The 27,481-nt window shown below is 40.1% G+C and overlaps 1 pseudogene across 1 annotated transcript; it reads right to left on the reverse strand.

Annotated features, from left to right (window-relative positions):
- Positions 1-17,184: 17,184 nt before the first annotated feature.
- Positions 17,185-20,840, reverse strand: LOC111024291 (uncharacterized; annotated as a pseudogene). The gene is made up of 2 exons (XR_015792167.1): positions 19,951-20,840; positions 17,185-18,102 (listed from the first exon to the last, which is right to left on the reverse strand). The product of XR_015792167.1 is annotated as an uncharacterized LOC111024291 (transcript).
- Positions 20,841-27,481: the final 6,641 nt, after the last annotated feature.

A 27,481-nucleotide genomic window follows, 5' to 3' on the forward strand; every position in this document is an offset into this window, starting at 1 on the left:
AAAATTCATTTACCACTTCATTTATTATATTAAAGTAGAAGATTCAATTTAGTTTTGTGTAAATTTTGGTTTCATTTAAATTAGAGATTCATACCTCTCCCTAGGTACTCTTAAAATTACATGGTGAATTAGCGGAGGGAGGACAAAGGGTAAAAGTTGCAAACACGTATCCTAAGTCTGAATTAAGTTCGATAAAGTTAAAAGTTAGAAATCAAGATGGGAGCAAATGAGTATGTAGCAAGCAAAGTAAAAAAGCAGTAAATTTTAGCATAGGTTTTCATAGGTTTCCTCCCCTTTATATATATATGAAGAGAGATAGGTAGCATTTCGTTTCCTTTTCCTGTCATCTCAAAGTGATGCAGCGACGTCTGGGTACGTCTCTAAAATCATGGCTGACACTATACTTTGTGAGTTTATTGGCACCTCTAGCTACTTTGGAGTCGTCCATGAAGTGTACTAGATCTTCTCTTTCCAACCGTGCACTCGACATTGGTCTAGTGCACTCTGTTTACTCTTTTTGCGGGTCTATAGTATTCCTCGTGTGAGCACGTGGTTCCACGCAGTGGTGCAGGCTACACCATCTCGTCTTGACGGTCAGGATCCCAAAAGAGCACCTTCTATAATTACTTCTATAATTACTACTAGGCAAAGAACTAATGTTCAAACAGAAAAATGTTAAAATGTAACAACCCTTTACATGACTTTTCTCCATCTAGTCTTTTTTTTTTCAAAGTCGTAAATTTCCCGATAAAATATTGGTTGATTAGATAGGTAAGCTTTAAAAAAAAAAAATTAAATAAAGATGTTAAGAAACCCAAAAAACTAAAAAAGAGAGAATTAAAAAAGGAAAAATTTATTAATAGAAAACAAGCAAAAAAAGGGTTCACGCCAAGCGTAAAATAAAAATAATAATAAATAAAAATCTCACAAGTACTCTAATTTTCCATATTCAAATTTGTTCTCATTGTATTTTCTTTTACTATAATTTTTATGTTTTATGTACCAAATATGTTTCTAACCTTTTTCTTCTACATTTCTTTCCTACTACAATTTTTCTTTAATTTCTCTTTCTAATTTTTCCTTTTTTTTCATGTATTTTACTCTCAACTTTACTCAAGTGATTTCAAAATCATAATGGATTTTAAATGAATTCCATTGTTTGATATCTCAAGATTTTGATTTACTTAGGAAAGAAAAATTGGATCAAAATGGCCTTTGTAGAATTTTATAGAATTTCAAAATAAATTACCTATTTAACCTTATCATATTTTAATTTATATTTAATAAATTTTTTTTTATTTTCTTCTTGTTTCCAGTGGACTTTCAAACAAAGAAAATTAATTTAATTAATTTCAAATCATTCTCGTTTCAAACAAGATAAAAAATTTAAAATAATTTCTTGAATTTTCTTAGCGCTAAACAAAGGGTAAAAGAGTTTCTATTTTTGTCTATTAACTTTTCTCTTACTTTTTTTTATGTGATTTTTTTCTTTATCTCTCTAAAATTTACTATCACTAAACAATTCTCTTTAAAGTCTTTTTAGCTTTCTAAACTTTTATACTAGTCTCATTTTACTTTGCACAGATTTTCTCCCTCTGACATATCTCTTCAACTTTCTAATTATTTAAATATAGAAAACAAAAATGATTATCAATATGTTTCATTTTCTATTCACTAAAAAACAAGAAACAAAAATCATTTATCAAAATATGTATGGTTTTTATTTAAAAGAAAAAACAAACTAAAAACTAAAAAATCAAAAACTAAAAAACAAAAAATCATTATCAACCCCATCTAAAATTTTCATAACTAAATACCATTTAATATATTTTCACGACGGGCAATGAAATTTCATGTCTCACTACCACAAAAAATTAAAATAAAATAAATAAAGAGAATATATATATATATATATGAAGGGAAAAAAAAAGAACATATATATTAAATAGAAGGGGAAAGAAAATAAAAAGGGAAGGAAAAGGAGGAGAAAGCTATTAAATGTGGCTGGTCCCCATGTAATAGTTATCCATTATTGAGAATAATTGGTGAGATTCAGCCAACCAATAATAATAGGTATATAACCTCTAAAAATAATAATAATAGGAATAAATAAAAACATTAAAAAAAATAGAACAATATCTTTGAAGGGTTTTTTTTTTTTTCTTTTTGAAGGGTATACTTTATCTAGAAGGGAAATATACCCTACCAATGAAAGCACGTTATTCGTTTTGTTTAATCTGCGTAGCTATTTTCAATTTAGTCTATGCTATGTTAAAAGTCTCAATTTTGATCTCATTTTTTTTTTAATTTTTTACCTAAACCACTCCATTAATACTTTCCATCATAATTAACATTTTGAAAAGTTGAAAGGTAAAAATTGAAATAAATTTATTCATTTACTGTCCTTCTACTCTACTTACCCTACTCCCAACTTCAGTACTAATTTAAGCATCAGAGTGCATACAGCAGAACACCACACCTAGGTGTAAAAAAGGTGTCATGTATGTCTTAACGTTAGAACTTAGGGTGAGACTAAATGAGTATGAAGCATGTAGAGTAAATGCATGATTTAGTGAGAGTCCACTTGAGAGTATGTGCAGAATTATTTGCATGATGATATGCATAGGAATTCTTGGTGACCTTCATTAGGGTTTCCGTGTGGTCCTCTCGTATGGGGTGAGAGAGTTATAGAGAGAAGAGGGACGTGCCTACTGCTGGTTGTGGGACCACCGACACTCTCCTTCCTCTGTGCGCTGGAGAGAGGAATGTGATAAGTGACTTTTGGCTCTTGTAATTTAGAGTGTTTTTTAGTTATATGATAGTTTTTATGGACATTTTATTTTGATAGTTTAATCGTTTTTAGTATTTCTTTCATTTGTAGGACTTGAGTTGAAGAAGAGGATAAAAAGAGCAAATAAAGAAGCAAAATCGAGTTAAATTCCAGTGCGTTCGATGCCTAGGCCTCAAAAATTGACAAAATGGTAGAAGGTTGGACGCCTAAGCGCTCAACTGGCAGCCTAGACACTACGAAGTTGGAAGCGGAGTTTTTGCTGGCACGCATTTGGGCGCGAGGCGCCCGCGACATAATTTTGTTAAATATCTCATTTTAACCCTAGCTGCGGGAGGGGGAAAAACAGAGGAAAAGAGACGTTTTTAGATAGAGAAGTTGGAGAGAAGATTGGAAGGAACGCGAAAAACGGAGGCTCGAGATATCATCGGATTTGTTTTCTTTCTCTTACTCTTTCTCTCATTTAGCTTCAACTTCCTCCAAAGATGTGGATTGTTGTTCTTAGGTATAACATGAACTAATTACACTTTTCTAGGACGTCGATATAGCCTTTATCACTTTATTTCTTCTGGTTGTTTATTTGATTTCTAGTCTAAACTTATTGGTTGTGAGAACTTTTCTTTTCTTAATGCATTGTTTGGATTTGGCCAATCTTTACATTGATTATTTGTCATAAACCGAGGTTGAGAAATAAGATTATTGGCTAGGCTTGAATAGTTCTCATTTATTTGAGCAAGAGATAGAGATATTCTTGCAAATTTGGTGGCATCTTTGGGGTTTTACATGCTTGAGTATTTGAACTGCATGAGTAGCCATAGAAATATAGGTGCTCTACTTTTTAAAGAAACTCGTTATTGCTTGAGAAAGAATATCGAGTCAATAGAATAGAACCCGCCATCAACCTTGGTTTAGAACAGTTTCAATTAAAGTGTTAGGAGAAATAAATGGAGATATCGCTGAAGTCATGCTCTAGAATTTACTCCCATCTATTTTCGATCTTATAACTTGATACTAGTATGTTTTCTTGTTTTTATTGAATTGGGATTCGAATTATTTCTCTATTCATTCTATTTGATCGTTCGGCATTCAGATAAAATTGAAGTTGAGAATTCGGTAGTTAGCAATAATTCATTCCGTGTGGAGACGATACTCTATTCAATTCTTTAGAGCATATCAAGAATCGAACGCAAAGTGTCATCATCTCCTTCACCGGTTGTCTCTTGTACAAACCACCTAGGTATGCTCGACCTTTTGATCCTTTGTGATGCATTGCATGGGTGTCGTTCACGTGGGATCCTTATATTCTTTAGCTAACGTGAAACTTTATTTTCACTTCTTACTTTTGGAAAAATAAAAACAATCACGTGATGTGTGGTCAAGGGCACAAAATTGGCCAATTTGATGATAGTACAGTGACCAAGTTGGTCACATTAGAGCAGCCCATTCTAAATTAATGAGCTCATTTGGCCAATTAATGAGTTTTTCAAGTTCAACACTTAAAAAGTTGACGTATTTTATCACAACTTAATTGATTTAACCCGGAGAAGCATGCTTTGGACATAAAGGTTCCGTTCAAGTAGCCTAGACATATAAGACCTTGACCTAAAGTTGCGATTGGTTTTTATATAATTAAGTCTTTTTCTTGTCTATTAGGATGAGGCTTAATACTTCGAGATCACTTAGACATAAGCAGGTTAAGAAGCAAAATCATGCAAATCAAAGTGGGAGGTGCCTCACGTCCGGCTATTATTTCCCATCTTATGTTTTTAGCTAATCAAAGTAAATGGGCTGAACTTTAGGACTTAATATTAATACTAATAAATTTAACCTATTCTTAGAAGAAAAAAAGAAAAGAAAAAGTGGAATGCTGATTTATTATTTTACATATATTTTTATAATTTTTTTTAAAAATATCCATCGGATATTTTCATCTACATTCAAAATCTTAATACTAACCAGACAAAAAGGGTAAGGTATCCATACCGAATAATTAAATTCAATTATTGATAATATTTGTTGAGAATTTTGCAACAAGGTCGAAATTTAAAAAATATATCACAAACTTTGTTTGATCACAAATCTGATTGTCTTTCGAAGTTCAGATAAGATAAGTGACTGACACTTGGGTAAAGAGGCTCTAACCTCAAGTAATGATCATCCTAAGTCCAAACTATTGCTAAATCTAATATTCAAGTTAGTCCATAGTTCGAAACATGTTGTCAGAAAAGTGGTTAAGAGCAAAAATGCATGTGATCATTGATTGTTAGCTCGTCCTTTACTTAAGGTCTACCGCTAAGTTTTATATTGGTCGACTCGACTTTTATGAAGGCACGACAACCGTATGATACATACGTCAGCTCGGTCAGGAAAGGTAGCCAAACTATTTCGTTATATTTCCAGACTTATATGTTCATGTTACAGGTTATTATGGTGACGTGGTGCCGTATGATCTATATCTCATTGACACGTGGCACCTGTTAAATTTCCTCCAACACATGTTTTCTTCACAAGGTAGAGCTATTCCTACACTTTACCAATAAAAAGGACAACCTTTTTCAAAGATCTTTTTAGGACCTTAGTAAAGAAAGTCTGAAAATCAATCCTAGTGGAGTATCTCTTCTAGGTTTTTATTTAACTTTTTCACATTGTTTTATCTTATAATTATATCTCCCTCACCTTTTTATAACAAAAAGTTTAATCTTATGTTTTCGAAGTTTGAAGAAATAAAAAAATTAATGAATCACACACATCAAAATTAAAAAGTTTGTTGGAGGCAAAAATATGACATACCACGTGGCGAGATATGACCAAGCTATTGTCAAGCTCCTAAGCTCACCTATGGTTGAGTTCATAAGCTCACATATGGCTGAGATTCAGCCCACCTATTACCGAGCTCCTAAGCTCAGCTGTGGCTGAGCTCTTTAGTTCACCTGTGGCCGAGCTCATAAGCTCACCTATGACCGAGCTCATTATGGCCGAGCTCCTAAGCTCACCTATGGTCGAGCTCCTAAATTCAAATATGGTCGAACTTGAGCTACTAAGCTCATCCATAGCTGACCTATGGCCCGACATCTAACCGCCTTACCGTAACAGCCATAACAGACGTGTCCTTTCACTCCACCTATAAGAGGATTTTCATTCCTCTTACTCAGGTATGCAATTCTACTCCGAGAATGACCTATTTATTACCATTTATAAAGTTGATGGTTTGATCAATGAAGATAATAACTTTTAGTTCCTATCTTTCCTTTGTCAAGTTGGTTCGAATATTTTTGTATTTGATTTGACAAATTATATGTTGACTTCTAATATAATAATCTTTTTAGTGAAATATTTAGTAAAAAATATGAATTTGGGAGAACTTTTGAAAAAACAAAAAAAACTTTTAAAGCAAAAGTACTTATTTAACTAAGGGTGTGTTTGGAAGTGATGATAGAATTAGTGATTTTGAAAAAATAGATTTAAGTATAATTGATTTTCCAAAATCACCAATGATATCTAATAAATCAATTCAAAGTTATTTTAAATTTTCCTAAAATAATTTTTTAATTTGTCAAACATGATCCATAAAAGAGGGAGTGATTTTGACCATGCAAACATGATTGTGGCTGTTTGGAGGTAAAAATACCTTAGACACGTGGATGACACTCATTGAAGTTCAAGGAATAAAATATATGAGGTCCACCTCGGACCTGCCGAGATGATTGGGTTCGCCCATTGAAAAAAAAGGCTAAATATAGATGCTGAGGTTCGACCTGATTGAGGTTCGATCTGCTCGGAACCCGACAGGTCCGACATGAGGAAAAAAACATATAACCGCCGGTCGTGAGTACTGTCGAAGCCACCACCTATAAATAGAGGGCCTCATTTCACGCTCAGGTATCGAATCTCATCTCGAACTTAATATTGAGTCTGATCTATACTGACTTGAGCGTCGGAGAGTTTGCCCACTTGTGCAGGTTCACTCTTGAGTTCAGGTCGAGCCGGGGACCGGGTTCGAGCTTGGTTCGTCAAACAGCGTTGTGCAATCCTTTGCATAAACATTTGGCGCCGTCTGTGGGAAGGACATCTTAAGTCATCCCGATCTAGGAAACATACGCAAAGATGGTGCAACCAGCAAACTCTGCTAATATGACAAAACGGAGAGGTTTGAACGCTGATAATGGCACTCAGGGAGACCTAGACACCAGAATACACGAGGACCAGGTCCGAGCAGGACAAGAGGAAGATCTGCCACGAAGATTTACCCGCCATGCGAATCAGAAGTTACCTCCTACTCACCTGAAACCCTCAAAGGCCAACCGAGGCCGAGGTGGGACCTCGAGGAAGACCTTCCTTAGGGCTGCCCTAACGGCAGACCCTGAAGTTCTGGCTACCCTCCAACGGGAGTTGGACGACATGCGCCATCGAGTGCGCACAATGGAAGAAATGTACGCCGAGGCAATGCGGGCCAACCGAACAGGATCTCCCTCCCGAGCCCCAGGCATGCTTGGGGAGAAGGAGGACCAAGATCCATCTCTCCACCCTGATGACCATGAGCCCATTGTCAACAATGAAGGGGTGGATTATAGCTCGCGGGACAATGATCTTAGAAAGCACTTGGTGATAAAAAGAAGAGAGCATCGCGAGGACCGGAAGTCTTTCCGTCTTACTCCCGAGAGTTCTCCAATTCCGACCTTAAGGCCCAATCGAAATATAAGCCTTTAACACCAGAAGTTGTGATCACCAGGGAAGAGCTCGACCTGATGAAGCACAGGTTCGACGAACAGGTCGAGGCGCTTAAGGCTAGGTGCGAGAAAAAAGAGAGCTCGTTTGACGATGCCGACCTGGGAGAATCGCCATTCACCTCGGACATTTTGGAGGCTCCAATCCCTCCAAAGTTCAAGACTCCCACCATGAAGCCTTATGATGAGTCTAAGGACCCAAAAGACTATGTTGAGGTCTTCGAAGGCCTCATAAATTTTCAGACGGCAACGGATGCAATCAAGTGCCGCGCCTTCCAGATCGCGCTCACCGGCAGCGCGCGCCTGTGGTATTGAAGACTGCCGGCCAAGTCGATCTCGACCTACTCCCAGCTGAGGAAAGAGTTTATCAGTCAATTCTCTTCTCGACACTACAACAGAAAGACAACAACTCACCTCGCCACCATCAGGCAGAAGGAAGGTGAGACGCTGAAATAGTATGTCACAAGGTTCCAGGAGGAGCAGCTGAATGTCGCGCACTGCTCCGATGACTCAGCCATGTGCTATTTCCTCACCGGCCTGGCCGATGAGACCCTCACCGTGAAGCTTGGAGAGGAGGCTCCAGCCACTTTCGCCGAAGTTTTGCAAAAGTCAAAGAAAGTCATTGATGGACAAGAGCTCCTTCGAACTAAGACTGGCCGACCTGAAAAGCAGATCGACCAGAAGAAGCCCAACCAAGAGAAGAGGAAGGCTGATTCCAAGTCTAAGGACAAGGTCGTCCTCCCTCAACAACCGAGCTGAATATCGCAGGTCGGACAGTGGCCCCCACAGAAGTCGACCTTACGAACGTTATACTCTAACCACCATCCCCATCTCTGAAATACTTACAAACATTGAGGAAACTAGGATGGAAAAGCTCCTCAAGCGACCTGAGAAGCTCCGAGAAGACCCAGAAAAGCGCAATAAAGATAAATATTGTCGTTTTCATCGCGATCACGACCATAATATGTCAAATTGCTGGGAGCTGAAGCGTCAGATCGAAGACCTCATTCAAGATGGCTACTTCAAAAAATTCGTTGGTAAACCGAGGTCCAACTCGGTGGAAAAGAAAGAAGAGAGGAAGCGTTCAAGGACGCCGCATCGTCGAGATGACCGACCTGCGGTCATCAACACTATTTTCGGAGGCCCAAGTGGGGGCCAATCTGGAAATAAAAGAAAAGAGCTAGCTCGCGAAGCCAGGCGCGAGGTGTGCATCATTAAGGAGCAGAGACCGACCTGCTCCATTACCTTCGGCGATACCGATCTGGAAGGGGTCCACTTGCCCCATAATGATGCACTCGGCCTATTCCGGGCCGTTCCCTCAACACTTCATTAAGTCCTGAAGTACTCAACTCTAAATGGAGTGGGCACGGTCCGAGGAGAGCAGAAAACTTCAAGGGAGTGCTATGCCTCCGCGCTCAAAGGGTTATCAATATGCGCCCTGGAAGAACAAGCCAACAGGGACAAATTGCCAAAGCCTGAGGCCGACCTACCGAAAGTAGGTAAAAGAGAGTTCTCAGCATCAACAGAGGAGTTCGAGCTTGTTCCTTTGCTTAGCCCTGAAAGACAAGTAAGCATAGGAACCAAGCTGGAGGCCATTAATAGGGAGGAACTGATCAACTTCCTCAGGTCCAACTCGGACGTCTTTGCATGGTCTCACGAGGACATGCCAGGCATCGACCCAAAGATCATGGTGCACCGCCTTAACATAGACCCATCATTCCGACCTGTAAAGCAAAAAAGAAGACTTGTAAATAAGGAAAGGAGTGATGTAATTGTTGAGGAGGTTAACAAACTATTAAAAGCTGAATATATAAGAGAAATTTTGTATCCCGAGTGGCTCTCCAATGTTGTATTAGTTAAAAAATCCAACGAGAAGTGGAGAATGTGCGTGGACTTCACAAATTTAAACAAGGCATGCCCAAAAGACTGCTTCCCCCTGCCGAGGATCGACCAGCTCGTGGACGCAACGGCCAGGCACGAGCTGCTCACCTTCATGGATACCTACTCCGGATACAACCAAATCAAAATGCACGTGCCAGACCAAGACCACACCGCGTTCTTAACAAACAAAGGTCTGTACTGCTACAAAGTGATGTCCTTTGGCCTAAAAAATGCGAGCGCGACCTACCAAAGGATGGTGAACAAAATGTTCGTCAAGCAGATCTGTCAGAATATGGAGGTATATGTGGACGACATGCTTGTCAAGAGCAAGCAGTCAAAGTCGCATCTTTCCGATCTGACCGAAGCCTTTGGAGTTCTGTGGAAGTATCAAATGAAGCTCAATCCAGCCAAGTGTGCCTTTGGAGTCTCCTCGGGGAAGTTCCTTGGTTTTATGGTAAACAACCGTGAGATTAAAGCCAACCTAGAGAAGATAAAGGCCGTGCTTGAGATGGAAGCGCCTAAAACTCTGAAACAGCTTCAATGCCTCAATGGAAGGATTGCAGCTCTGAACAGGTTTGTCTCAAGGTCAACCGATAAGTGCCTTCCTTTCTTCAAAGTCCTGAAAAAGAAAGGGTCTTTCGAATGGACGACAGAGTGTGAGCAAGCACTGGAACAATTAAAGAACTATCTCTGCTCGGCACCTCTGCTCGCCAAGCCATTGTCAGGAGACAAGCTCCACTTGTACCTGGCTGTGTCTGACAGCACCGTCAGCTCGGCCCTAATTAAGCAGGAGGGAGTATGCCAAAGTCCCATTTATTACACAAGTAAAGCCATGACCGAGGCCGAGACCAGGTACCCATAAATGGAGAAGCTGGCCCTCTCTTTGGTCACCACGGCTCGAATACTTAGGCCGTATTTCCAAGCACACACCATTGTAGTGCTTACCAACTTGCCCCTGAAGAACATCTTCCACAAGCTAGAAACATCATGACATCTGATGAAGTGTGCAATGGAGTTGAGTGAGTACAACATCTAGTTCGAGCCCAGAATTGCGTTAAAGGGTTAAGCAGTTGCAGACTTCATCGCAGAGCTCACTCCACCGTCTTTGTCTGTCGAGCCCGACCTCCTGTGGACGATTTACGTTGACGGATCTTCCAACGAGAGAGTGTGTGGAGCAGGAATCCTCTTGCTCGCACCAGGTGGTGTGCGGTTCGAGTATGCCCTGCGATTCAACTTCCGGACTTCAAATAATGAGGCCGAGTACGAAGCACTTCTGGCAGGACTCCGCGTTGCCAAAGGACTGGGGGCCACCCACATTAAGGTCTTCAGCGACTCCCAATTAGTGGTAAATCAAATCAAGGAGGAGTATCAAACAAAAGACTCCCGGATGGAAAAATATTTAAGTAAAGTCAGATCGCACCTCGCCCAGTTCGAAACTTACGAGGTGAATCAAGTCCCAAGATCGAAGAATTGAAACGCAGATGCCTTGGCCAAATTGGCGTCGGCATACGAGACTGATCTAGCGAGATCGGTCCCGGTCGAAATCTTGGATAATCCTTAAATTCTGGAGCCAGACATGATGAACATTGATACACCAGCATACTCATGGATGGATCCAATTGTGGAGTTTATCAAAGGAAACCCACTGCAAGACTCAAAAGAACAGAAAAGGATGGCACGAAGAGCAACTCGGTTCATACTCCGCGATGGAGCATTGTACCGGCGAGGATTCTCCAGGCCTCTCCTTAAGTGTGTAACTCCTGAAAAAGGGAATTACATCCTTAAAGAAATTCATGAAAGAGTGTGTGGAAACCACTTTGGGGCCAGATCATTGTCGGCCAAAGTGGTTCGACAAGGGTATTATTGGCCCACCATCGATCAGGATGCGAAGCAGTTTGTGAAAACTTGTGACAACTGCCAACGCTTCGCAAACATCATCCATTAGCCTCCCGAACTGCTCACCCCGATCTCGGCCCCATGGCCATTCGCGCAATGGAGAGTGGACATTGTAGGTCCTTTTCCTCTGGGTAAAGGACAAACCAAGTTCGCCGTTGTCGCTGTGGACTACTTCACCAAGTGGGCCGAGGCCAAGGCGCTCACCCACATTACAGAGCCCAGAGTCACATCGTTCATATGTACAAACATCGTGTGCCGTTTTGGTATACCGAACGCCATTGTGACAGACAACGGAAAGCAGTTCGACAAAGCAAAATTCAAAGACTTTTACAGGAAGTTGAGTATAAGACATCTCAGCTCGTCCCCAGCGCATCCAAAAGCAAATGGGCAAGTTGAAGCGATAAACAAGATCATTAAGCGTGGACTCAAGCTGAGATTGGACTCCAGAAAGGGAAGATGGGCCGAGGAGCTACCCGAAGTACTGTGGTCATATCGGACTACCCCTAGAGAGTCAACCGGCGAAACTCCAGTCTCGCTGGCCTTTGGCTCTAAAGCTATTGTCCCAGCCGAGATCGACATGCCAACAGACAGGGTAGAGCAGTACGAACCAACAAGGAACAAGGAAAAGCTACTCCTTTACCTTGATTTATTAGAAGAAAAAAGGGAAATGGCTCAGCTACGCTTAGCAGAGTACCAGAACAGAATGGCCAGACATTATAACGCCCGAGTTCGACCTCGAAGCTTCCAAGTCGGACATTTGGTCTTAGGGAAGATTCAGAGTCATGTGGGCACCTTTGACGCAAGTTGGGAGGGACCGTTCGAGGTCAGAGGCATAGTCCGACCTGGAACGTACATGCTGGCCAATCTAGAAGGAAATGTGCTTGTGCATCCATGGAACGCAGAGCACTTAAAGCGCTACTACCCTTAAAATGTCAAAATGGTCCTGAAATGGACTTGTAAAAATTTTCAAGGGATGGAACTTTAATAAACGAAGGAGTTATTTAATTTCACGACTCCGAGTTCGATCAGAAATTAAATGGGGGCCACGGACTCCCATAACTCCCGTACAACTAAAAACTGGCAAGGTAATTATCACCAGAGGAAAAATTTTGCAAAAATTTAATCCTCTAAGCCTACGGGTTCAAGGTGCGATGTGAGCATTAATTATGGACTTAAAATTCAACCCTTTGAAAGTCTAAGTTAAAGGTGCGATGTAGAAAGTTCAAATTGTTTAATATTATCCTTTGGACTTCCGAGTTCGAGGAGAAATATTAAAGATCAGTAAAAGAAACTCTCAAATTCGCATAACTAAAAGGTCTGATGTGAAAAGAGTTCATCCTACACTCAATCCTTTAAACTTACGAGTTAGAGGTGCGAGATGAAATTATTCGTATACGAGTTCAAATTTACAAAAGAAAGTTCAAGGAAAGTAAGTTCAAAAGCTAAAGGAAAAAGTGAGAGAAGAACGAGATGTGAAGCACATAGTTGGAGAAGTAACAATTTCAATAAAAGAAAAGGAAAGAACCAAGGCTTATATACCTTGTAGCTCTGCCCAGTGGCTTGTACAAAAATGAGAAAACAGCAAACAAGCACAAACAACAAGAAGGCTCAGAAGCGTCAGCTACTCCCGAGGTGAGAGGACAACTCACCCTGGAAGCCCAGAAGGTTGACTTCCTGGGATCCACCCTGCAGCTAAGGGACCTCCTCTTGGGTAGTGTCGACCTCGACCTGCTCCTGACTAAGAGCGTCTTCTTCTTCAAGATCGAAGTAGTCAGAGTCCAGTTCCCTGACGTACTTCTCCACCAGCGACTGGGGGCCTGGAGTACTGTTAGGCCCAGAGGCCCATTTTTCAGCATACTTCTTCTTCAGATCGTTGAGATCGATCTGAAGATGAGGCATGTCGGCAGTGATGCCCTTCATTAAGAACTTGAAGCCCGCATAACTGAAGTCTTTGGCAAACCCATCAAAGTCTGGGTGCTGCGTGAACGCTTCCTCCAAGAGAGCTCCGTTGGTGAGGCGTTCCTTCACCTCCTGAGCTTGGTAGGAAGTGTCCTTCTCCTCAAGGACTTCAGCCAGGTCGTCCTTCTCCTTCAAGAGCTGGAATTTCTCCTTCTCCAACCCCTTGGTAATGGCATGAGCAGCTCGGAGGTGGGCATTGTGCTTTTCTTCTTCTTTTTTCAGCAGCAGAGGCTCGGCCTCCACCTTGGCCTTCAGAGTTTCCATTTCGGAACGAGCTTTCAGTAGTTCGCCCTTCATTGTGGTGGCAGCTTCCAGGGCAGCGGAGGAGTTCGCACTCTCCTTGGCTGTCAAGATCTCCCTTCCATCCAGCTCGGCCTTTATCATGACTCCCGAGTGAATGGAAGCAATGAACATCTGCAAAGACAAATCACATAAAGGTTAGACCGAGCTATAAGTTGTAAAAATAAAAGCAAATACAGAAGCAGGTCTTACCTCGGCGGCGTGGTCAATGGTCCTTTGCAGCACAGACCCATGGTCAGTTACAAACTTGGACGTCCTTCGAAGGCAGCGGTCCAAGCATGAAGCCGAGATGCGGGACACCTGGTCCCTTACCCCGGAGCTTGACGGTTCCACTTTGAACCGCATCTTCACGTCGGACGTCCCCCCTATCCGAGCTCAAGTCAGTATGACTCGTGGGTAGGGGCCTACGAGGTCCAACCTCTGAGGAGGAGGTGGTTTTCTTCTTTTTTTTTCCTCTTCAGATGAGTGTCTTCTCTTACCTCGCACAGAGGAGAAACATCCAGCGCCTCGGACTCATCCCTCAGGCGCTTCTCTCTGGAGTGCTCCTTGGCAGAGTCCAGTTCGATCACTGGAGTTGGGGCGTCGGCAGAGGGCCCAGCTTGGTCTTAAGCCGCAGGTCAAGCGACAGCGGGAGTTGCTGGCTCTGTGCTTTGAATGGCCTTGAGGGCGTGAGCATGACCCTTAGACTTACGCTTCACGCTGCCAGTGAATCCACACACCATTGCTGTAAAGCAAATAAAGCAAGTTAGAAACCAAAAGTAAAAAATGTATTTAAAGCAAGGTCAAGCTCGGCTTACCAAGCTCAGAGTTTGGTCTTGAGGCTTCGACTGGGCGTACCAAAGGGTTGTAATCTAACAACCCAGTTTCGAGAAGCGGCTTGTCGATCACCAAGGTTCCGATCTTCCTGCCCCTTGGAAAGTGATCCTTGTAGTACTTGAGGGTGTCAAAGGAGGCTTGGGTGAGCTCGGGAATTGGTCTGATCGATACTGTACAAGGCAAAGAAGAGTTCAAGTTAGATATGAAATGACGGAGTAGAAAGATCTAAAGTTGCAAAAATAATTGTAGCGACCTCATACCTAAATTCCCAAACCTAACAGGAACGTCAAAGAAGGGACGACCTGACTCGTTCTTTGCCAGCCACTCTTCAGAGGCAAAGAACCACTTCCCCACCCATCCTTTGATGGAGGTCGGCCCCTTGACTATACCACCCACGCCCTTCCTTGCGCACATGTAGTACCGACTAGGCTTCTTAGCTATCCTTTTAGCTTCAAAGCACACTAGAAGCTGTTCAACATCTAGCAGATCGGCCTCGTCCACTTCTCGAGCTCCTAACAAAAAAAGGATGGCCAAAGCAAAAATGACACCCCATCCGTTGGGTGCCACTTGAGCAGGAGTCAGTCCAGTTAGGTTTAGGAACTCTTGGGCAAAAGGGTGAAAGGGAAGTCTGAGGCCCTAAACCCTAGACCCTAAACCCATCCCTCTGGAGGATTGTTAGCTCTTTCCCCTTCTTCCGGAATTCTAAGGATGATGTCATCTAGAATACTAAACCCCCTACGGAGGGGTCTAAGATAGTGCTCAGGCATTTTTGAAAGGTATTCCAAACCCTGGCCCGAGGTGGAAGTGTCGCTATCTTCCTCATCGTCAGAAAACCTAAAATTTTCTACCTCTTCTAGCTCGGACTCTAATCTACGAGCTAAATCCTCCCCAGAGTCACTTGGCTGAGGGGGCGAATTGCTTATAGTCCGACCTGCGCTACCTAAGCTATCACTACCGGAGGGGGAGGACATGAAAACCACCATATTCGAAATAAAGAAGTAAAACAAGAATGACTATCCTACGGAGGGTTCGAGCTGGTTTCAGATCGAACTCCAAAAATTCAGGGAACGTAAGGTGTGACCTGAAGTCTCGGAACTATTTATAGCTAATCGAAAAAACCTCTGCGTCGTACACATGTAATGAACGAACGGCCAGGATCATTTCGAAATTCGTAACGACGGAATACTCGAGTGCTCCGACAGCCTGGCAGATCGAAACATCTTCCACAACGATCATATTTTCTCTACGAATTAGAAGTCGCCACGTGTCCTAAATTGAGTCTTGTAACTTCTCAGCCAGATCGAGATCGGACCTGACAGAGAGGGGGCCAATGTTTGGGGATAAAAATACCCTTGGACACGTGGAAGATGCTCATTGGTGTTCAGGGAATAAAGGAAGTATCCCAGGTCCACCTCGAACCTGCCGAGGAGATTGGGATTGCCCATAAACAAGGCTAAGTGTAAAAAGCCCCGGTTCGACCTGGACGGGTTTGATCTGCTCAAACCCGACAGGTTCGACATACAAAAGACAAAGGTAACCGCCGGTCGTGAGCACTGTCGGACCCACCACCTATAAATAGAGGGCCTCATTTCATAGACAGGTATCGAATCTCACCTCGAACTTAATATTGAGTCCGATCAGAACTTACTTGAGCGTTAGAGAGTTTGCCATCTTGTGCAGGTTCACTCTTGAGTTCAGGTCCAGCCGGGGACATGGTTCGAGCTTGGTTCGTTAAACAGCGTTGTGCAATTCTGTGCATAAACACGTAGTATATAAGTGAGAAGAACTATCTCAATTATTATGAAGCATTTTGTGTAAAGTCAAAAAAATAAAACTTTTGGATTGAGTGTGTTGAAAATAAACATGTTAATAGATATTCTAGATACATTATGCATATACATTCCTAGGTACATGAACAAGTACATTCATGTATTTTGTTTTTTAAGATGGGTTAATTGTGTGTTCATGTATGTATGTATAGGTTCATAGGATATTATGGATCTAGATTCTTCCATGGAGTCCTATAAATAGGATGTTCATTTGTTGTATTTCAAGCAAGTGTGTGGAGAAGAAAAACAAGAGAGTTTGTGAACCAAGTGTGTATTTTGTGAGAAATTTTAATACAAGAAAAGTTGTTTATTCTCAAACGAGTCTTGTTGATCCTAAATTAGCAAGTGTCCATCAGACGCTTCCAATAGAGTGGTGGTTTAATCATGTTTAACATGGTATGAGAGTAGGAGGTCTTGTGTGTTTAAACACGTACTTTGTTGTTTATTATGATTTCTACTTGTTGCGTATCCTGCAATTTTCCAAGCATACAAATAAAAGTAGGGAGAGTTAGATATCTCATAAATAAATTAAATTTACCAAACTTATCAGTTTAAGTTTTTTAGTTTATTGGTGATTTAATCCTCTTTAACAAAATTCAGGAGAGTTTACACTCAAAATGAATAATATCTCCGCATTGTTAGTTCCTAACCAGGAGAAGAAGATTAATTAAAGTAGGAATACATGAAGTCTTCCCTTAATTTGTTTTGCAACTGTTAAAATCAACATGGCCCCTGTAGCTTTTGAAAGTAGTTTTAAAAATAAATTTACTCAAACTTTACAACCAAAAAAAATTGATATCTCTATAATACATTGCTATATTGAATAGCAATGAACAAGGATATAATACATGTGAGTTCTTGACTGGGTAAAAGTTGGTCTCAGAGATTATTATTGGTAAGAATTAACTAAACCATAGAATCTAAATTGAGACTTTTCAAACTCTAAGTATCAAATTGAACGAAATATAAAATTACATAAACCAAATTAAGATTAAAGCTCAAATTATAGGGACTAAATTCATAATTTAATAGTTCCACGAACAGAAACACACTCAAAATATTAAACATAATGACACATGACAAACCCCAAAAGGGAATGAAAAGGATGCAACATAAGCTTCTATGGCTATGCAACCACATTATTCTTTACGAGATGTTTAAATCTCACCACACAAACAAGCCAAGGTAAGTTACCTTTTCACACCGGCAGTGGTTCCTTATCGGTCCGAAACTAGAAGTCGTAGGAATGGAAGCCAGAGAAAAGTCCGTCCTCGTACTCCCGGGAGATCTGTTGTCCATCTCGGAGCGTGTCAATCTGAGTATACAAAAACGGGACATCGCAAAACCCCCGTTTTACGACCGTATTCATCTTCACTTTCGACATTGGAGGTATCGTCACAGTGCTGGTGCAGGACATCAACATTTTTTGTTTATGTGTTTCTCCCCATGAATATGCTGCACCACCCTCAAAGGAAACACTAATGTTTCCATTTCCAATGGTTGGAATCCCGGTAGAGAATGTTTTTGAGACACCAAATCTGGCACCCAATGTGTTGGTCCAGCTGTTCTTCCTTTTGTCCTCAAAAGTGAATGTGAATTGGACAATGTCGGCTGCGTTGGTTTTGTTTGTGGCATCTCCTTTGGCCATTGACCAAACCCTCTCGCCATAGATTTTGGCATCATTTATGCAATACTCAATGTTTTCTATTTTTCTGGATACTACAGCTTGCAAGACTTCCATGTGGGCATCTGCACTAACATTTCGATTGGCGGTATTCAAAACAATTTCTCTTTCCGTCGATGGTGAGTGATATGCAGAATTGGTTGTTGCCCATGTTACGAAGAGCCACGATGTTGTGATCAACTTTCACTAGCTTAAACAATGTGTTGGGATCATCCTTACTGCCTCCTGTTAAGAATAATGTTAAGATGAATAAACCGTTGGGATAAAATTGGAACCAAAACAAATATTAAATAAAAACAAGGAATTGGATCAAATACACATTATAGGGTTCAATTACCCCATTTAAGTTTGCCTTTTTTTGGTTTTTTGACATATATGTGTGTGGTCGTGGAACATAAAGGGCTGTAGCCGTGAGAGGATTATACAAAAACCGATTTTGGGAGATTTTGGCAGCAATTTTTGCGGCGGCCGCTCACATATTGACAACACAAAAAGGGTCAGATCAAGATCATTGTTTTGGGTAGTTTAGATCTTGATTAGGGGAAATTGTTTTGCAGCATCTAATTTAAGTTGGAATCAATGGAGATTACGTTCTCAGAGGGGGTGAAGACTATAACCGTGGAAGGAAATTTACAGATATTTGTGACGCTACAATTGTTAGTTTGTAAATCCTATTGGTAGCTCAATCCAGGGCAGGAAAAGCAGCTATGTTAGTTTGGAAACCGTATTGATAGCTCAAAGCAGAGGTAGGGAAAGCAGTAGTAGCTAGCTAATGTTGCATAAAGAGTAGAGGGTAGCTGGTTATTAAAATAACCCAAGACTTCAGGGATATTTCTTTGAAGCTCCAAGTCATCCAAGCTATCCATTCGGGACAATTTACGCCCTATTTCATAATATATTTTGTTTTGGTTTTCTATTTTGGAAATTTATAAAGATTATTTCGAATATGCCTGTGTTTTTTTTTCCTTAATTTACTTTCTTTTAACATTTTTAAAACCTAAGTAAAAATATTTTTTTAAAAAAAAAAGAAGTTTTCGGAAAGGGTTTTTTTAATGGGTCAAAAAACAAACATTTGACATATATATTTACAACTATAGCAACTTTTTTGTTTTGCAAATACATCAATATTTATAAAATCAGATTTTTTTTCGTATCTTTTTTTGTTATTCCAATTTAGCCTTCGTTGTTGATATACTTCATGATATTAGGTATATTAGTTATATAAATTGATATACTAAATATAAAGTTTTCACTTATATACCTAATATGAAGTATATCAATCACACTAAATATATGAATATTACACTTTATATATATTATGTATATCATTGATAAATCTTCGTTAGGTTAAATATATATTTTTTTTAAGTTTTCTTGAAATATCAAGTATATCAGTGGTATGTTTTAGTTATATTAAGTATATCAATGATATACATTTTATAATTGATATACCGTATATAAAGTCAACTTCTAATATATGTAACAAATATAAAGTATATCACTAATATACCAAATATGAAATAATACTAAATATATGGACGATATATTTAATATATCAGTTATGCTTTTGGTTTAAGTAATATTATAGCTTTCTAATTGACAATATCAATTCATGTAGAAAATATCACTGGTATAACTTATATATATAATATGAAATATATCACTTAATGGATGGTATATAGACATCATATTAGGTATATTATTGATAAAATCTTATTTGAGTTGAGAATTTGGGTTTAATTAACAATTACAGGTTTCTTATTAACATGTCAAGTATGTCACTGCTAGGATATATCAATTATTAATTGATATATTTAATATGACGTATATTAGAAACACTAAACATATTTGTAATATTTGTAATATTCATTTTGAAAACCTGTTTTTGTTTTTTAAGTTTGGCTAAGAATCCACATACTTTTAATAAATATGAAAAACATAACTAAAGAAATTGTAGGGAAGCAAGAATAACTATACTTTTAAGAGTGAAAAACTAAAAACGAAATGATTATGAAACACGACTTTAATGCTTTTGCATCACACTGAATATTCGAGGTGATTAGTGAATAATACCTTCTGCTAGAGCGAGTATCCAATTAGGATCACGAATCCAAAACTTTCGAGAACCGACATTCCTGATACGAATAGTTCCATCATTCTGAGGGAAGATTTCATGGATAAGCGATGAATCTTCAACATCTGTTCCAAGAATTGCAAATACTCACCATTGCGTCTCAAGTACTAATTGTCATTGCGACCCTTAAAGGTGACGTGCTTTGGGAATATAAATAATGAATCCCAGTCCACAAATGCGTGGAATGAATCTTCCGAGAGGTAGTAGAAATTATTAACATCAACGGGTATAGACTTGTCCTCGGCCGAGAGGCAATTCAAAAAGTCATTGGAATCATAGGATCGATACAGCACGGCCAAGCCGAGCTGCACATGGTTTAAGCCAAACACCTCGTGGGAGCCGTGATGCATGTAGAAGGCAGAGAACAAGGTGCAGTTCCATTTGGATCGGTCCTCTTCTTTCTCTGCTGCAGCAGTCACAATGTAGAAAGAGTCAGGCGACTGTCGAACCCAGTATTTATTGTTGTTACAGTATCTTATGTGCACGTGCTTGGGGCTGGACTCGGACGCCTCGGATTCCATCTTCGAATAAGGACTCAGCACACTTTTCCCAGAGACTTTGAGGAATCCATATTCTAAAATCTCATGATCTTGTACACACCGCAGATATGCTCCAGTTTTGGGGTCTGAAGAACTTGGGTTGAATCGTTGCAAAGCAAAATATTTTGGGAGTTGCTGTACTGATTTACCTTCATCCGATGTGTCGGTTGTCTTTCTTGTTATTGCTTTGTACTTGTTTTCCAGCTCTCGTAACTCAGCCTCCTCAGCAGCTCTCATTAATAAGGTAGGATCCATCGTTTTGTCCTAATTAATGCTGTCTCTTTAAACTCTTTTTGCTCTCTCCAACCCTAATAACCTAAACCCACTTATTTATATGCCATGAAAAATGAGAATTGTGACCTATGTGGATCAGTTTCGGTTAGGGTTCAAAGATAATTCGAATATATTTTTTTTTGGAAAATTACTACCTTTTATCAGTAGTTGATTATCTGTATATCACATACAGATATCATCAGTAGTCAGATATATTATAGAAAACTAACCTGCTATTTTGCTAAATACTCTGAACTAAGTAACATTGTGACCAGTACAGAACTGAAGAGCTCATGGTAGGTGATACCACAAGATTTTCATGTCCCTACCACAGCGCCATCTCCAAGAGACGATTGAGATAAAATATAACAAAGAAATAGTATCTAAGAAACTATAGAAATATAGTAGTTGTAGCAAATTCGAACATAAATTAATAAATAATGCACTTATTACAGTCTCAAAGATCGATAGTTTGATCCCCTGCCACACAATGGTCGAACTCAATGAGATGAACATATTGAATACAAATACTAAAGATAATTAGTGGGTTAATAATATTTTTGAAAGGAAAGGTTTAAATTGGTTTTAGAAATCTGCTTAATCTATTTTGAACTTTCCAACCCTCTAATTTTATTCATGAACAATACTTAGAGTTTATCCTTCCACATTATTTATCCCTTTTGCTAATCATCATTAAATTTTGATAATAAAGGAAAGGAATGCAAGGAACTATATTGGACTAATTTTAGCCCTTTTCCTTCGTTCTTTTCAATATTAATTAATTATTTAACCTTTTTTTAGAATAAATTAATTATTTAACTAAAATCTAATAAAGATACCTTTTTTCCACATCTGATCAATAAATGTCTATATTGGTAAGTGTTTAAAGTATTTCACTAAATAATACGACATAATGGCATATATACAACATCTTATTACAATAAAAATTCGTCCCAGTTCTTCTATTCTCAAAATTCAATGTAATTCAATCAAATAATTGGATAAGTAAAAGTGAAAAAAAAAATCAGGATGTTTTATTAGATTTTTCATGTCATCATGTGGTTGGAATTATTGCTTCTAAGGATGGTCCAATTTTATTTAATCTAAAAAGCAATAAATCACAAAGGAAAACGTAAAACAAGAAGAAGAAAGTATACTTGAAAAAATTCCTTTTCCAAATTTTTTTCAAAAAAACAAAAAAGACTGTTGATGCTGGAATTCGACCTCTCAACTGGATTCCGCCAAATTCGTTATGGGCCGTTCGTGCCTTTTTTTTTTTTTTGGCTTTTCCTCGATTTTCTTTCGCTTCGCTGGATCTTCTATTTCTCCCTATAATAGACTCCATGATTGTTCTTTTTTTTTTTTGAATTGGGGATTTTAATCCCCAACCTTTCAGTCCATGATTTATGTGGGAGCTATGATCAGTTCACAATTTAATTTTTTTTTAATACATGTAAGAGTGAGAAATCGAACTCACAATCTCTTGATTAGAGATATAGACTAATTACTGTTGAGCTATGTTTGCCGATATATGCTAATTACTGCTGAGTTATGTTTGTGACAGATTGGTGACTCAATTATTGTTAGAAAAATTATAAAATTAATAGTTAGTTAGATAGATATATTGTCTAACCGTGCTCCACTTATACATTCAAACTATGTAGTTTGAATAAAAAAAGAATTACAAAAATATCACCAAACTACAAATAAAATATTAGGTTTAAAATTTCAAAAAAATGACATAAATTACAAACTTAATAATCACACGAGACCAATCAAAAATTATTTTATAAATACATATTTGTTTTCAACCTAATCAAATTTATAGTAAAATACTAACAACTTCAAAGAAAACGTAAAAATTAATGTCCATGGGTAGGAGTAACAATAATAATATTTAAAATATAGAGATGTGATGGTATATATTTTTCTTGAATAATTGATCCTTTTTAACTCCTTTTTTTCTATTTTAAATCTAGTCCAAGCGAGCGCTCAATGGTAATTAATATATATCTCTATTAAGAGAACAAAAACGATCTGAAATGAGATAAAAAATTGAAGTACGAGATCATCGATTGGGGAAGACCGGCCCGCGACGTAACGGGCCGGCCCAAAGGACGACCTAGCGCCAAGGCCGTCACAGCGTCGAGGCGCTGACCCTACCTCGGCGTCGAGACCTCCTCAGCGCCGAGGTGCCTACTTCTCACCTTCGCCTTCGGGCCAAGGTACCATTTGGGCCTCCTCCGCTCGGATCTACATCAGGAGTTTAAACACACCTATTCGGGGCTGAGGCCGATCATTGGGCCTTGCAACTCCGAATTAAGGCTCAACCACAGAAGGTTCTGGAACCACACTCAAATAGCAGTGCAGCCTAACCCTATGGAGGTAAGGGACATATCTCTAGCTCACTATTTTCTCAACTCTCCCTCGCTAACTTAGGCATCGGAGCCCGTGTGACTGAGGTCGCACCGGTTTATATCGGTTTAGTTTTGCAGGTATCGGTTTCCATATCATCGAGTTAGGTGTGTGCAAGATGAAGAACGGGAAGGTCAAAATCCACGCATCAACAATTGGCGCCATTTGTGGGGACGATACATCAAAGCAAGCTTCGTTGAAGCGAAATCCCGATCCGAGGCGTGTAGAGTGAAGCGACCGACCACTCGGGTAAGGTAGGACCGAGCCCTGATCATCGACCTCATTCGAAAGGCGACATGAATCCTGGTGAGAGCCATCAGCGTCTCGAAAAGAAGAGCCTGGATGAAGCGGTTGACCACTCGGGTGAGGCAAGACTGAGCCCTGATCATCGACTTAATCCAACCACCCTTGACAGGAGAGAATCGGATTCGAGCCTGAATGAAGCGACCGACCTCTCGGGTGAGGCAAGGCCGAGCCCTAGTCATCAACTTAATTCGACCACCCATGACAAGGCAAAACCGGCCGAGGAGGTAGAATTTGTCCCTCTGACAGCCGAAGATCGACGAGTCAACATTGGAACCAGGTTGGGAAATGAGGAAAGAGAAAGCCTTATAAACTTCCTCGGAAGCAACGCCGACATGTTCGAATAGTCGCATGAGAACATGCCGGAAATTGATCGAGGAGTCATGGTACATCGACTCAATGTCGACGAGAGCTGTAAGCCAGTGAAACAGAAGCATCGCGCTTTCAACCAAGAAAGGAACGAGATTGTAGCTGAACTGGTGGAGGAGCTACTGAAAGTAGGCTTCATTCGGGAAGTACATTATCCCCAGTGGATATCCAATGTAGTGCTGGTAAAGAAGCCAAACAGCAAATGGAGAATGTGCATCGACTTCACGGACCTAAATAAGGCCTGTCTAAAGGATTCTTTTCATTTGCCTCGAATAGATCAACTGGTTGATGCCACTGCAGGGCATGAAAGATTGAGTTTCATGGATGCCTACTTCAGATATAATCAAATCAAGATGCATGTACCGGATCAAGAGAAAACCTCTTTTTTCACGAGTCAAGGTTCGTATTGCTACACGGTGATGTCGTTCGGATTGAAAAATGCAGGGCAACCTACCAACGAATGATAAATCGGATGTTTGCAGCCTTAATCAGCAAAAATATGGAAGTCTACATAGACGACATGCTGGCAAAGAGTCGAAAGAACGAGCGACAAGAGGAGAATTTGGCAGGAGCATTCGACGTTTTGCAAAAGTACAAGATGAAGCTGAATCCCATCAAGTGCATATTTGGAGTTACCTCAGGAAAGTTCGTGGGATTTTTAGTACACCAAAGGGGAATCGAAGTCAATCCAGATAAGATCAAAGTTGTTCTGGAGATGGATCCACCTAGAACTCTAAAGTAGCTACAGGGACTCAACGGAAGGATAACAGCACTCAACAGATTCGTCGTTAGCCGTTCAACTGACAAGTGCTTGCCATTCTTCAAAATCCTGAGGAAGAAAGGGCAATTTAAATGGACAGGAGAGTGTGAGGCTGCCTTTAAAAAGCTCAAGCAGTACTTGAGGCAGCCCCACTCCTCTCAAAGCTGATCATGGGTGATGAACTCTACTTCTACTTAGCTGTATCCAACACTGCAGTGAGTTCTGCGTTGATAAAGGAAGAAGATGGACGACAGTCTCCAATCTACTATACAAGCAAAGCAATTGTAGATGCAGAGCTTAGATACCCGCAAATGGAGAAGCTGGCATTAGCACCGGTCACTTCGGCTTGGAGACTTCGTCCGTATTTCCAAGCTCACAGAATAATTGTCCTCACCAACTTTTCTTTACGACAGATTTTGCAAAGGCCAGACACTTCTGGACGACTAGTAAAGTAGGTTGTGGAGCTCATCGAGTACGACATTCACTATAAGCCAAGAACTGAAATGAAAGGGCGGGCTGTGGCAGATTTCATAGCGGAATTAACACCAACAGAACCTCAAGTATATAGTATCGACCCACAATTGGTTGAGGAAAAGTAACCCTGGACACTCTATGTAGATGGGTCCTCAAATTTCCGAGGATGCGGGACAAGACTTATACTAATCTCTCCAGATAAAGAGAAATTCGAATATGCGCTGCGATTTAGCTCTCATGCATCCAACAACGAAGCCGAGTATGAAGCTCTACTAGCAGGATTAAAAGTGGTTAGGTACGTTTGAGTCAGGAACATACTGATACTCAGTGATTCACAACTGATTGTAGGTCAGGAAAAAGAGGAGTTCCAGGCTAGAGAACTGCGAATGGCGAAATACCTTTCACAGGTAAAAAACCAGCTCGACCAGTTCTCAAAATATGAGATTCGACAAATTACACGTGCTCAAAACGTCAACGCCGATGCGTTAGCTCGACTAGCTGCAGTTTATGAAACCGACCTAGGAAGAACTATACCGGTCGAGATTTTACCCGAGCCAAGCATAGAAGCTCAGGAAGCAATAGATATCGACGAGCAAGGGCAACCAAAAGAAAACTAGATGAGCTCTTTGATAAAATATTTGAGATACGGGATCATGCCTACTGAAAACATAGAGGCCCAGCAGCTACAACGACGAACAGCCAGATATGTGCTTAAAGACGACAATCTGAACAAAAGAGGCTACTCGTTGCCGCTTTTAAAATGTCTAATGCCCGACGAAGCTGACTACGTCATGAGAGAGATACATGAGGGCATTTATGGGAGCCATTCTGGAGCACGATCCCTAAGTCACACAATAGTTCGACAAGGGTACTACTGGCCGACAATGCTGAACGACATGAAGTAATTCACCAAAAAATGCGACAAATGCCAACAGTTTGCAACAGTACCTAGGCAATCGTCAGAGCCTCTAACAAGCATAATGAGTTCTTGGCTCTTTGCTCAGTGGGGAATAGACCTTATAGAGCCCCTCCCACTAGGAAATGGTCAGACCAAATTTGCAGTGGTGGCAGTCGACTATTTTACTAAATGGGCCGAAGCCAAAGCCCTAGCTACAATTACTGAGAAAAAGGTCACCGACTTTATCGAGAAGAACATAATTTGCCGCTTTGGAATACCCTACACCATTATCAGTGATAATGGAAAGCAGTTCGACAATGCCGCTTTTCAAGAATTTTGCAGGAAGTTTGGCATTAAGCACATCTATTCCTCGACAGGACATCCGCAAGCTAATGGCTGGATTAGAAAAGCTTAAAAGGTTGTGGGCAGAGGAACTTCCCAATACATTATGGGCCTTCAGAACAACGCATTGTACTTCGACGGGAGAAACACCATTTTCACTGTCATTTGGCTCTGAAGTAGTAGTGTCAGTGGAAATTGGTCTCCCCTCCCCAAGGGTAGAGCAGTTCAGTTTACCCGACAACAATGAGTTCGTGCAGCTCAGCCTCAACCTATTAGAAGAACATCGAGAAACAGCACGACTACGAACGGCTGAGTACAAAAATCATATAGCTCGATACTAAAACTTGAAGGTTAAGAAGCATGACTTTAAGGAAGGTGATTTAGTGTTAAGAAAGATTTGCCTAATACCAAAGATTCAACTAGCGGGGTGTTCGGGCCAACATGGGAGGGCCTAGACAAAGTCACTAAAGTGGTTCGAACAGGCACTTATGCTCTTGAAGACCAATGGGAGAATGCCTTACTACACCCATGGCACCCTCAGCAGCTCAAAAGATACTACCACTAGTTCGACATATTTCTAGACATTTTTATGTTTTTCCCTTATTTGGACCAACTAAGGTTATTGTAACTAAATCTTCGACAGGACGATCTTCCTACTAATAAAAGTCTTCGACATTCGACGTGATACTTGAGTTTTTATGTTCATTATGAAATAAATTTCTCAAGCAGGGGGCATCATATGAATATCTACATATCTACATATCTACGACCTGAATATCTACATAATCTACGACCAATCAAGAAACTCAAAATTGGGACAGACCTGAAGTAAGTCAAACAGGCAAAAAGCCAGTAACGGCTCAGCATGGTCAAAACTAAAGTAGAAAAATACAGGATATAAAACTGTTTGGCATAAAAAGCCAAACAAGTTAGAAATCCAAATGTATCGACATTAGTTCTGTTAAAGTTAGATCCCAATGCCAAAAGTAAATGGTTTAAATTTAGATGAGAATAAAACCAGGCTTATGAGACTTGATTATGACCAATGAAAATTGAAAAAAAACTTTCAATTCATGAATAGTATCAACAAGCTCAAG

Source organism: Momordica charantia, assembly GCF_013281855.1.
Source record: "Momordica charantia cultivar OHB3-1 chromosome 7 unlocalized genomic scaffold, Mcharantia_2.0 BLBB01000007.1, whole genome shotgun sequence".
NCBI classification, from domain to species: Eukaryota; Viridiplantae; Streptophyta; class Magnoliopsida; order Cucurbitales; family Cucurbitaceae; genus Momordica; species Momordica charantia.